Raw genomic sequence first — 12,251 nt, forward strand, 5'->3', positions numbered from 1 at the left:
TTGCATCTGAAATGTCATTGGTTGTAAAAATGTACCATTATTTTATATTCCACAATGAAAGAAAAAGCATGCTACGAATTAAACTATAGTTCCCAGGAATTGTGAGACAAATTTCAGAGATATTAAAATGTAGAAGTGCATCTTACAATCAATGAAATACATTATTCTAGTTTTGGGGGGTTTGTGTGTTTTCCTAAAAGTTTTGGTATCATTTCTTGACAGAAGAACGGTGTGCTGTTATCGTATCTGTATGGTCCTCCCAAGATTTCCATTTTCCATTCCGTCATCCTGCTGCGGTTTGGACTAACCGATTTAACAAGCCTGAGATAACCCTCCCACCCTGAGGATTCTATAGGTTTTATCCTCTGTTTCCTAGCTTTCACATGTCCCTTTTTTCCCCTCATTTTACTAGAGTCCATCAAATAATTTCCCAAGAATGGATAGGTGGGAAGTAAACTTTTGAGTTTTTAAATTGCCGAAAATTCCTTTCCTCTAATAAGAATTTAAAAATTTTTTCTTTAGTAATTGTTCCTTTCACAGGGATTATAATTATAGTAATCTCTCAAATCTCTCAGAATTTTGATTAAAAGTTTTTAAAAAATTATCTTCTATCCTTAAATTTTCTCTTCCTTTTTTTTTTTTTTCCATCCTTCTCTTTATTGCTGCCAGTTTTCTTCTGATGCCTAGTCAAATAGTTCACATTTAAGAACACAGGACAGGAATCTGGTGTTGGTTTCTTCTGTGGTTGTGTAAATAAATTTGCTTACTTTGGGCCTTTCCCGGAGTGAAAAGTATGTGAGATGTATTGATTGGCAGGACTCGGTTATAGAGAGTGGATAGAGAGCTGGTGCTTGGTCCACAGGCCTCCAAAGATGAGTCTCAGGCACCAGCACCCATGCTACAGGCCATGCCTTCCCACATGATTGGGTTCAGTTTCCTTAGCAAAGTTTTGTCTGTTTTTTGTTTTGTTTTGTTTTTGTTTTGGAAAAGGATGAGGGTGGAGCAGTGAGAGGTTAGGGAGCCCAGTTTTCAACTCTACTTCTCACTGTCACATTCCCTTGTCAGTTGTCCCTAAGCCTAGAGCCTCAGAGGGTTTCAACAGAGTGATTGGCCTCCACCTTGGATGCAGCGCTTGTGTGTTCTAGGCCCTCATGACTCCATGTGTGGTCACCTGGGAACTATTAAAAATAGTTTGTCTCGTTGCTTTAAAAATTCTTTGACTTTTATCATTTTGATTATAATAGATCTTGGAATAGTCTTTGGGTTGATCTTACTTGGAGTCCTTTGAGCTTTCTGTATCTGGATGACCATATAGCTCCCAAGATGGAAATTTTCAACTAATATTTCTTTAAATATCTTTTTTTTAATGGTTACTTATTTTTGAGGTAGGGGAGGGGAGCAGAGAGAGGGAGAGACACCGAATCTGAAGCAGGCTCCAGGCCTTGAACTGTCAGCACAGAGCCCGACACGGGTCTTAAACCCACAGACTGTGAGATCATAACCTGAGCCAAAGTCGGATGTTCAACTGACTGAGCCACCCAACTGCCCCATCAACTAATATTTCTTTAAGTAAGCTTTCTGCCCCGTTCTCTCTCTCTTCCTTCTGGAACTCCCACAATGCAAATGTTCATTCACTTGATGGTATCCCATAATTCACATAGGATTTATTTTTTTTTTTCATAGTTTTCTTTTTATTCTTCTAATTGACTAATATCAAATAATCTGTCAAGGTCACTGATTCTTCTGCATGATCAAGTGTGTTGGATGCTCTGTATTGAACTTTTCACTTTTGTTATTGCATTCTTCATCTCCTGGATTTCTGATTGGTTCTTTTTCATGGTTTCTATTTCTTTATTAAACTTTTCCTTTTATTCATGCTTTGTTTCCCTGGTTTTGTTTAGTTGTTTGTGTTCTCTTACATTTTGTTGAGTTTTGTTTTTAAAAATTTTTTAATGTTTATTTTTGAGAGAGAGAGAGACAGAGCATGAGTGAGGGAGAAGCAGAGAGAGAGGGAGACACTGAAACCTAAGCAGGCTCCAGGCTCTGAGCTGTCAGCACTGTGAGCCCGAACTCACAGACCGTGAGATCGTGACCTGAGCTGAAGTTGGATTCTTAATTGACTGAGCCCCCCAGGCACCCCTTGTTGAGTTTCTTTAAGATGATTATCTTGAATGTTTTGTCCTGCAGATTATAGATTTCCGTTTATGTTTTTGTTTTTGTTTTTATGTCTGATCTTAGTTGTTACTCTTAGAAAAATCTCATTTTTGATTGGACTCAGACATAGAGGTAGAAGTTCTTGGAGAAGACACCCTCCGTCTCTTGGCAATCTGTTCCTGCTGTTTTCTTTGGCCTCCTTCAATCTCTTGGCCAAAAGTTTAACATATTCTGAAGCCTCTTCCTTATTTTTCTTAGTACACTGTTTCTTCAAAGCAGTATGCTGACCTTTGTGTTGGAGGACACATAGAGTAACAAGACACTGAGTCTTGGGTGCTTTGGTTCTAGGTTTCTTACCTTCTTTGTTTAGGGTCTTTCTCACAACATGCTAGTGGACATCATCTTCTTTAGAGAGATCAAAAAGTTTGTGGATTCTGCTAGCTCTTTTGGGCCCCAGGTAACGAGGCACAGTTGTGTCACTGAGTCCAGGAATATCCTTCCTCACCCTTTTTTACAGTGATCAAGTGGAGAACACTGAGATTGGCATCCACAATGTAACCTCAAACAGATTCACACTTTTTTCCTCCAGTTCTCCTTGGTCTGTAACAGGAATACCCTTGACTCAGTAGCAGGCGGACATGGCCATGGATCAGGACACTGCTTCATGGGGAAACCTTGTTTGTCATTGCCACCACTGATTCAGACCACATAACCCTTCCATTCCTCACCCAGAGCATCAACGCCAACTTCTGTAGCCATATGCTTCTCATAAAAGGTATGAAGTTTGCATTCAGCGTCCACTTCAATGAGTTCCTGGCAGCCAGTAGCTGGGCAAGAGGTGTTCAGCTTCATCCTGAAGCAGCCTACTGCTTCCGAGGCACCACAAAAAAAAGAGCTAGATCTCCATTTTTTTGAGATCAGTTATGGGAGCTTGATTAGTTTCCTTTGGTTCCTTTATTAATTTCTTTGTCATGTTTGCCTGGTTCTTCCTGATCCTGTAGCCTTGCATTGTTGTCTGTACATTTGAAGTAACACCTCTTCCAGTTTTTACAGACTGGTTTTAGCAGGTAAAGGTCTTTTCCTGTTCACTGGGCTGATAGGATTACCTCTGGAATCACAGTCATGCTGGGCTGGACAGTTAGGAGGCTGTTCCTAGGTTACAGTTGGGTTGCAGTTGGTATTCTTGTTACCAGTGGCTCAGGTGGGTGTGGATCTTACCCGGTCCCTGGGTGGACAGGACTGTCTCCAGTACCTTGCTTGGTAGGGTAGTGCTGGGACAAAGGTCCATTTTAGGATCCACAGTTAAGTCTTCAGACAGTGACCCTATTAACTGGGTGTACAGACAGTTGTGGCTCCCACCAGGCCCCTGAAAATGATCCTAAGTGGTCACTGGAAGAGTCCTTGGATTGGTAGGACTGGCCCTGGACCATGGCCTAGAAGAGGCTGTAACTGATTTGCAGCACTGTTTCTGGTTCCACAGCCAAGATTGAGGTCTGCAGACCTGGCTCTGGAGGCACACATGGGTGTGTCTCTTGCCAGGTCCCTAGGTAGGCTGCATCATTCCCTGTGTGGCTAAAGGAGCTAGACCTGATTATAGGTTCCTTTCAGGATCTGTGGGGGTGCCAACAGGGGTATTTCCCACAGATTCCCTTGGCCAGCGGTACTAGTCATGGACTGGCTGAGAAGCTGGAGCTGAGTATTGGGCCCTTTCTGAATCTCTGGGTTCGCAGATGGGATTATGTCCTGCTGGGGTCCTGGACTCTCAGGACTGCTGGCAGACTGTGGCTGTGAGAGGGTTAGAGCCATATACTGGGCCCTTTCAGGATCTTCAGGGCTGCCAACATTAGTATCTCCTACTAGGTACTAGGTCCTTGGACCTGTAGGACTGCTGGCAAACTCCAAGTATAGGACCCTTTTGGAATTTCTGGCCACACAGATGGAAGTGTCTCCTGCCATGTCCCTGTGTCAGCAGGACTGTTTTCAGGCTACAGCTAGAAGCAGCATGGCCCTGGTTACAGGGCCCTTTCAGAATCTACAGCCTGAAAGAATTTGGAGTGCTTACCTCCAGGGGCTCCAGACCACAACCAAGAAGAGAATGGACATGCTTTACAGGCCACTTAGGGTCCACATCCTGAACCAAGGTCTGTATGCCTATTACCCAGTGCATGTGGGCATGACTCCTCCTGGGTCCCTTGGCATATGGTGCTGGTGACAGAACTGAAGCCACATGGGGCTATAGTTCTCAGGGGTATGGAGCTGTTCAAGGATCTGAAGTCTGGACCATGATTGGTGAGTCAGCCACCTGGTTGTGAGCTTGCCTTCTCAAAACAGTTAGGGTAGGGTTTCACAATCTCTCACCCAGTTCCAAAACTCCCAGAAAGCCACTTTTGTCCTTGAGTGGATATCAAATTATTGTCGACAGGGGTGATATGAGTAACGGATGTCTTCAGACATCTTACTGAAACCACTCCCACCCCTAGAAACTTAAAAAAAAAAAAAATCAGTGTTACTTAATTTTCTACCTGTTAATTTCATTTAGCAGAAAAAAAGAATCCTTATAATCCAAGAATGTGCTATTGCTGTGAATTTGACTTTAGTGTTTGGTACATATTCCTTAAAAATAATGCCTGAAATTATATTTTACATAATATATTTAGTCTCTGGAGTATGTTAAGATTTATGTTACAGATCACTAATGTTTTATACCTTTATACTGTTACAATAACTGCTGCTAAATTATTATTCTGTGTAATGAAAAGCAGCTATCTCATCAGTAAGAAAAAAAACTTTGCCTGTTTTGCCCATACTTATAAATGGGTAATAGAAAGCTAATCCATGTAGAAAAAATAATTTAGTTTTTATTTTATAATGAAGTTTTCAAAACTATGTTTTGTTTTTACCCCCTGACCCAATTAGAGAAATTAGCATTCTCCTATCCATTAAATTATTACTTCCTGGGTGGAATTTAATCAATATTAATAGACTAACTCAGAAAAAAAAAGATAATTTATTAGGGTTTTCTGCATTTCTATTTTTATGTGTTATCTGTTTTCCTATGCATTATGTGCCATACATCTTTTGTTTCAAGTTGGTTAATAATATCTTTGTGTTTTTTACTTTATTATTCATTTTCAGTAAAAGATGCCTTCACATTTTGAGCCTACTAATTAGATATGCAGTCCTGTAAATTGAATGTAAATGTAAAGAAAGACCTGGTTTCTAATCAAAATTTTTTATAACTGTTTCTATTGTGTATAGTATTTCATTTCTTAAATTCATCTGATGTTACCTAATGTAGCATGCTTGTTTGTTTTGGGGTCACTGAAGCCATAGAATTTTCACAAACTCATGAAAAGTGCTTTTCAGACACTCAGTTCTGACTGAGGTACTGATAAGCTATTAACAAATGGTGATTATTTTTCTTTATAGGCAGGGTCATATGTTGTTAGCTCTTTGATTACTACATGCAGAATAGCAATAAAAATAGCCAATACTTATAGGGTGCTTATTATCTCACTAATTGCTTGTGGTAGCTCTGTTCTCACAGCTCTGTGAAGTCAGGACTATAATTAACTCTATTTTACAGATGAAGAAACTAAGGCAAGGAAAGTTGAACTTGCTGGAGGTCACACAGTAAGAGACTAGGAGAGCCGGGATTCTGACCTAGTTAGTCTGGTTCACGCTGTTAACCGCCAGAGTCACTGGCCATGGTGATGCTTCTCTTGCATGTTTCGGCAGCCCTCCCTCTTAGCACTTAGATGTCCTTTTAGGACGTACACCAACTTTCCTTCAGTTTTATTTCTCCAAAAACTTCATTGCCAAAACTTCTACTTTTACTCTTCCTTTTCTAGTCCCAATCTCCCATCTGCTTTTATTGTCTAATTGTCTCTGTAAGAAGGGGATAATAATCAAAGTTTAACAGTTGAGGAGACATATACAGACATGCCTAAAACAATGCCTACCGTGTTGAGGTGCTGAATGTATTTTTTGTTGAGTGTTAAAAAGTAAATAATGCAAATACTAAAATTTCTAGAAAGAAAAAAGGTAACTTTCTGCTTTCTTTTGGGAAAACTCATGCTGCTGTGTGGAGTTTGAATAGAGGCAAGAAAAGACACAGGGAATTTGTGTATCATCAATGAGTAATAAATCCAATATCAAATTCTTTTTCAAGTCTTAAAACCTCTAATTTCAAATGATCAAAGGGAATATGTCAGAAATAGTAACTTAACCAGGCATTACTGTATTAATAGTAGTTTCCCTCTTGAACATAAGACACAACAGTATTTCCAGAGAAAAATAAAAATACGTCACAAAAGGACACTGAAGTGTATAGTTAAAGTGGAATGGACTAAACTCTTGGTAATTGAAGAGTAATAGTTGTAATTAAAATTTTAAGTCAGAAGGATATACACCAAAATATATACGGTGGCCACCTTTGGATGATGGATTTATGGGCAGTTTTTCTGTCTTCTCTATACATTTATTTATATTAAACATGTACTACTGGGGCATCTGGGTGGCTGAGTCAGTTAAGCATGCAGCTTCGGCTCAGGTCATGATCTCATGGTTCATGGGTTCGAGCCTTGTGTCAGGCTCCGTGCTGACAGCTCAGAGCCTGGAGCCTGCTTCAGATTCTGTGTCTCCCTCTCTCTCTCTGTCTCAAAAATAAGCATTAAAATTTTTTTAAGTACTACTTTCATAATAAAACTAATAAAATTATTTTTATTAGGGAAAATATACATAAAATAACCTTTTCCTCATGTGAATACTCTTTAAGTCATCTGTTTTTTAAACTTCGATATTTCTGGATTTAAGCAAAGTATATTTAAGGATATTTGAACTCACCAGGGTTAAATGCAGTCATGGCTGAATTTCTGAACTGTGCAAGGAGTAATTTTTACTTTTGAAAATGATTTAATATCCAATAAAATTTTACTTAAAAATCATGAAAGAACATACATAGGCTGATGAAATAATGCCTGTTAAACAGTATTATGTGTTGTGTACTAATGGAGTCATCACAGACTAACCTGAAAAAGAAAGCCACATGTGTAAAGCTGTGACTTCATGATCGAAACTAGAAAATGGGGGGCACCAGGGTGGCTCAGTTGGTTAGGGCTCCGACTTCAGCTCAGGTCATAATCTCACAGTTTGGGGGTTCAAGCCCCACATTGGAGTCTGCTGACAGGGCGGAGCCTGATTTGGATTCTCTGTCTCTGTCTCTACCCCTCCCCCACTTGCTCTTTCTCTCAAAAGTAAACAAACATTAAAAAAAAAAAAAAAAAAAAAGAAACTAGAAAATGTAAATGTCACATGAGTAATGAATCCCTGTCTCTCCTACAACTGCCTTAAGTCCAGGAAAGTAAGAACTCAAAAATAAGGTTCTTTTGGGAAATTGTATATGATGTTTTGTATATGAAAGTCTGAAGGCAGCAGCTCACTATATATTTTATGTATTACACCAGCTGCAGGTATTTCAGACCCATCAGAAGGTCCTCTTGATTCAGTGTCTCTGGCAGTGTAATAAAAAAAAGTGGAGGAGAAATCTCTGCAGTCTCTAATAAGCAGTATATCAGTGAGTACTGTCAGATTCTGTAGAAAATTCCACAACATGATTTATTACGTTAATTACAGTCATATGGGTTTCATGCTGCTAAGCCTGAAAATGCAGCCACATTCTACAGTTGATTTAAGAATATATTTTGGCCAAGACAAAAGGGGTCCTTATCGTGATTAATACAGTACAATATTTATTCTCTTGTTTTACTCTTTTTTTTGCCTTTGAAATGCTTAATTTCTTTTCTGTGACTTGAAATTAAGTTCGAGATTTGAAAAGTTTCATCTAGTTTTTATTCACTTGTGTCATCTGGTCTCCTTTTTGTCTTTTTGTGTTGTCTTAGTTGTCACTGAACGTTGCATGTCCTCTATATGTGAAGCCTGTTTGAATTAACTCCCTTTTGAGCAAATGTGGCTAGCCTACAGCTGTCCCTAGCTGGCAGTGCTGACCCTAAGACTTCTTAGGTCACACCTGCAATACTACCGCTCTTTTTGAGGTGAAGGAGCAATTGAGGAGAAATCTTAATTTTCTTAATGCAAGGAAGCAGAATTTTTAGAGAATTCTATGGTTTTACCCTTGTTTAGTGCTGTACTGAATTCATAGTCACAGAATGTCTCTTCTTCAGTGAGACAGGAAGCTTGTCACATCACAGGATTCTAAGTGATGTGGAATGCAAGGTGTCCTAAGAGCTGTTTTAGATACAGGTATTAATTCTGATTGCTTACATATGTCTGTGACAGAATATGTTCACTTATACACAAATGCCTAACACTGGTGATGTAACTTGGGAGAATTAAATATTAGCTACAAATTAAAGCATCAATAGAGGAGAAACTAGTGAAATAAGATTTACTAGGTTGGAATACATTTCTTCTTTTCTTTTCTTTTTTTCTTTTTTTTTTTTTTTTTTGCTTATTCATTTTTGAGAGACAGAGACAAAGTGCAAGCAGGGCTGGGGCAGAGAGAGAGGGAGACACAGAATCTGAAATAGGCTCCAGGTTCTGAGCTGTCATCACAGAGCCCAACGTGGGGCTTGAACTCAAGAGCTATGAAATCATGACCTGAGCCAAAGTCGGATGCTTAGCCAATTGAGCCACCCAGGCCCAGGTGGAACACATTGCTAAGCAGTGATGTTTTTAAAGAGTTGAACTAGATGATTTATGTACCCAATGCTGAGCTAAGTGGTTTGTTTTTCTCTTAGTCAAGTAATTTTAATACAACTCTTAAGAGATAGGTACAGTTATTACACCCATTTTACAGTTGTCGAAACTGAAACTCAAGTTAAAAGACTTACTAACACGAGTTCACGTAGCTGGTTAGCAGTAGAGCTGGGACTCAAACCCAGCCATTCTTACTGGCAGTGCTGCAGCCATAAATGAGTTGCTACACTGCCCATATCAAGTGCCTTGAAAGGGACCAAATAAGATTAGATTTGAAACATTATTTTTGGCAATTAGGGAAACAATGTTGAATTTAATAATTTCACAAAAGTTACAAAAGACGAAGTTTGAATCCAGTGGATTTCAGAGGGAAATAATTCTTTAACTCCTTCATTATTTTGTCAAGTAATAATACTAGTTATCTATAATGATTTTTGGTAGTATTTTTCACAGAAGCAGAAATCACTTAAGTATTTATTACTTATTTAAGAAGCCACTGTTTTGTCAGGGAAATAAAAATTTTCAGATCAGAAAATCTGCTGTCCCAGCAGGGAGGCAAGTGCTGCAATTGAAGCCAGGCTTAGGCTGAGGTTCACTTGAAGGAAGATATTCTAGGCCTTTTAGGGGAAGATGGAGAGGAGGCGCTGTTTCTCAAAGCATGGCCTGTTGGACCACACCTATATTAAATCATCTGAGAACTTGTTAAAAATGTAGCCTCCTGCATGCTATGAGCCATTCATTTAATTCCTTGTTGGGAGGATTTGCAAGGTCAGTGCCTGGTCTCCTTTATGTGTACAATATCTTACTCCATCATCCAATGCACACATTTCCTTAGCCTGATTTAATTCGTAAAGAGAGAGACAACAGTGAATATACATGAAAAAAAGGTGGGGTTTTTTTCCCCTTCTTTCTTTCTTTTTTTGCCTGTAGTTGTTTAATAAGTGCTGGTATTTTTGTAATGTATTTTATTTCTAAATTTTTTTAAGGAGAAAATTTTCCAGAAGCTCTAGAGTCACATAACATACAACTGAGAGAAATGAACAGATGACCAATGTTTATTTAAGTGATTTCTGCTTCAGTGAAAAATACTATCAGAATCATACCAAACTGACTCATACTGTTATTCTAAATTATCAAGCTTTTGAATATGTATGTAATAAATGTGTTTTACTCTCACTATTGGAAAAGATTAACTGAGCTTTAAAATAGTTTGTTGGTCAGATAGCTATAATAATATACAAGTCTGGCTTCAACTAGTGATGTTAACAATCCTACAAAATAGCCTGTGTTTGAAGGTTCTAGGAGAAAGCATAAAAATTAAAGGAGAAAGAAGACAGTAACTTTTAATACATTTTATGGTAGTTATAAGGTTATCTCAATTTATTTTCCATCTTTCTTTTTTTTTTGAAGATTTTATTTTTAAGTAATCTCTACAACCAGTGTGGGGCTCAAACTCACAACCCTGAGATCAAGAGTCATGTGTTCCACTGGCTGAGCCAGCCAGGTGCCCATTTTTTCCACTTTTAAAGTAAATATAGCTCACTATTCCTTTTTTTATTTTTATGTTTTTAATATTTATTTATTTTTAGAGAGAGAGAGAGAGAGAGCATGAGCAGAGGAAGGCAGAGAGAGAGGGAGACAAAGAATCCGAAGTAGGCTCCAGGCTCTGAGCTGTCAGCACAGAGCCCAATGCGAGGCTCAAACTCACGAACCATGAGATCATGACCTGAGCCAAAGTTGGCTGTTTAACCGACCGAGCCATCCAGGTACCCCACACTATTCTTTTTTTAAATAAATTACAGGAGTTAGGAGCTATTGCTGTTTTCAAAAATGAAATATGAATGTTGGCAAATATGATTTTTGTAACCCTTTGACAAATAAAGTTGGCCTATTTCCTAATTACCAACTAGGGCACTTTTACATTTTAATACCAAGATTATTTTCCTTGAGCATATGAAAGAATTCTAAGAAAATTTAATTTCTTTCAAATTGTGGTTTATATACACAATGGAGTACTACATGGCAATGAGAAGGAACGAAATATGGCCCTTTGTAGCAACGTGGATGGAACTGGAGAGTGTGATGCTAAGTGAAATAAGCCATACAGAGAAAGACAGATACCATATGGTTTCACTCTTATGTGGATCCTGAGAAACTTAACAGAAACCCATGGAGGAGGGGAAGGAAAAAAAAAAAAAAAAGAGGTTAGAGTGGGAGAGAGCCAAAGCACAAGAGACTCTTAAAAACTGAGAACAAACTGAGGGTTGATGGGGGGTGGGAGGGAGGGGAGGGTGGGTGATGGGTATTGAGGAGGGCACCTTTTGGGATGAGCACTGGGTGTTGTATGGAAACCAATTTGACAATAAATTTCATATATTGAAAAAAAAAAAGAAAATTTAATTTCTTTCAAAGGAATACATATGTAGAAGTAAGTACCTAAAGCAAACATCATCATGTCAGTATAATCTCTTTTAAAGTGAGGGTCAGGACTGGGGGAGGGAGTTATCTTGATTTTTATGGACATGTTAATTCTCATATGGACTTCTGTTAAAGTATTATTTTTTTTCTTATCCTGATGGTAATATAAAGATATTGTCTTGTAGCAATTTGTGTGATAGGTCTTGTTTGTTTGTTTGTTTTTTAGTGAGCTCTATGCCCAAAGTGGGCTTGACCCTGAGACCCTGAGATCAAGAGTGAGATGCTTTACTGACTGAGCCAGCCAGTCCCTCCTTATGTGATAGGTCCTTTTATCCAAAGGGACTAGCCCTGGGAAAAGTTTCCAGTGAACTTGTAATGAGCCATTTCGTATAGTTATTGCAGATGATCATACCACTTGCCTTGACCACAACAGACTCTCTGAAGAGGCTTAATGAAGGATAAGGTGACTATGAGATTCTGATTGTGAGCCCCCAAATTTAATTTTGTACCATTGACTTTTGTTCTTAAATGCAGTCAGTAGTGTTGGTCTAAAGTAGATGGTATAATTACACATACTGTTATCTCAGTAACTTTCCTTTTAGCTTTGGTGTTAATTCAGTCAAAAAATGTTTATTGAATGCTACTACTTCTCAAGTGCTTTTCCAGATCCTGTGAGTAAAGTAGCAAAGTCCCAGCTCTTACAGAGCCTGGCAGCCCACTGGAGACAGACAGATGCTAAACAAAGTGTCAAGTAAATATGTGGTATGTCAGATGGTGACAGGTGTACAGAAGAAAATAAGAGCACAAGGGGAATAAAGAATGTCAGAAGTAGAGAAATGGGTTGTTGATTTATTTTTAAAAGGCAGTTTCTTCAAATGTTTGGCATTTGGAGGTTCTTTACACTTAGCATATTGTTTCCTCTTCTGGTGTATATATTTATAATTACTATATAAAGCACTTCA

General features: G+C 38.5%; 1 protein-coding gene and 1 pseudogene across 4 annotated transcripts in view; one reads left to right on the forward strand and one right to left on the reverse strand.

The window, feature by feature from the left end:
- The window catches only part of KIAA1958 (KIAA1958 ortholog), a 158,831-nt gene that overhangs the window by 86,081 nt on the left and 60,499 nt on the right, over nucleotides 1–12,251 (forward strand). The gene's annotated exons all lie outside the window — the stretch shown is intronic.
- On the reverse strand, nucleotides 2,007–3,006 carry LOC109269967 (40S ribosomal protein S6-like; annotated as a pseudogene).

The sequence above is a fragment of the Panthera pardus genome, unplaced genomic scaffold (genome assembly GCF_024362965.1).
Source record: "Panthera pardus isolate Hobbes unplaced genomic scaffold, ASM2436296v1 HiC_scaffold_20, whole genome shotgun sequence".
Classification (NCBI taxonomy): Eukaryota; Metazoa; Chordata; class Mammalia; order Carnivora; family Felidae; genus Panthera; species Panthera pardus.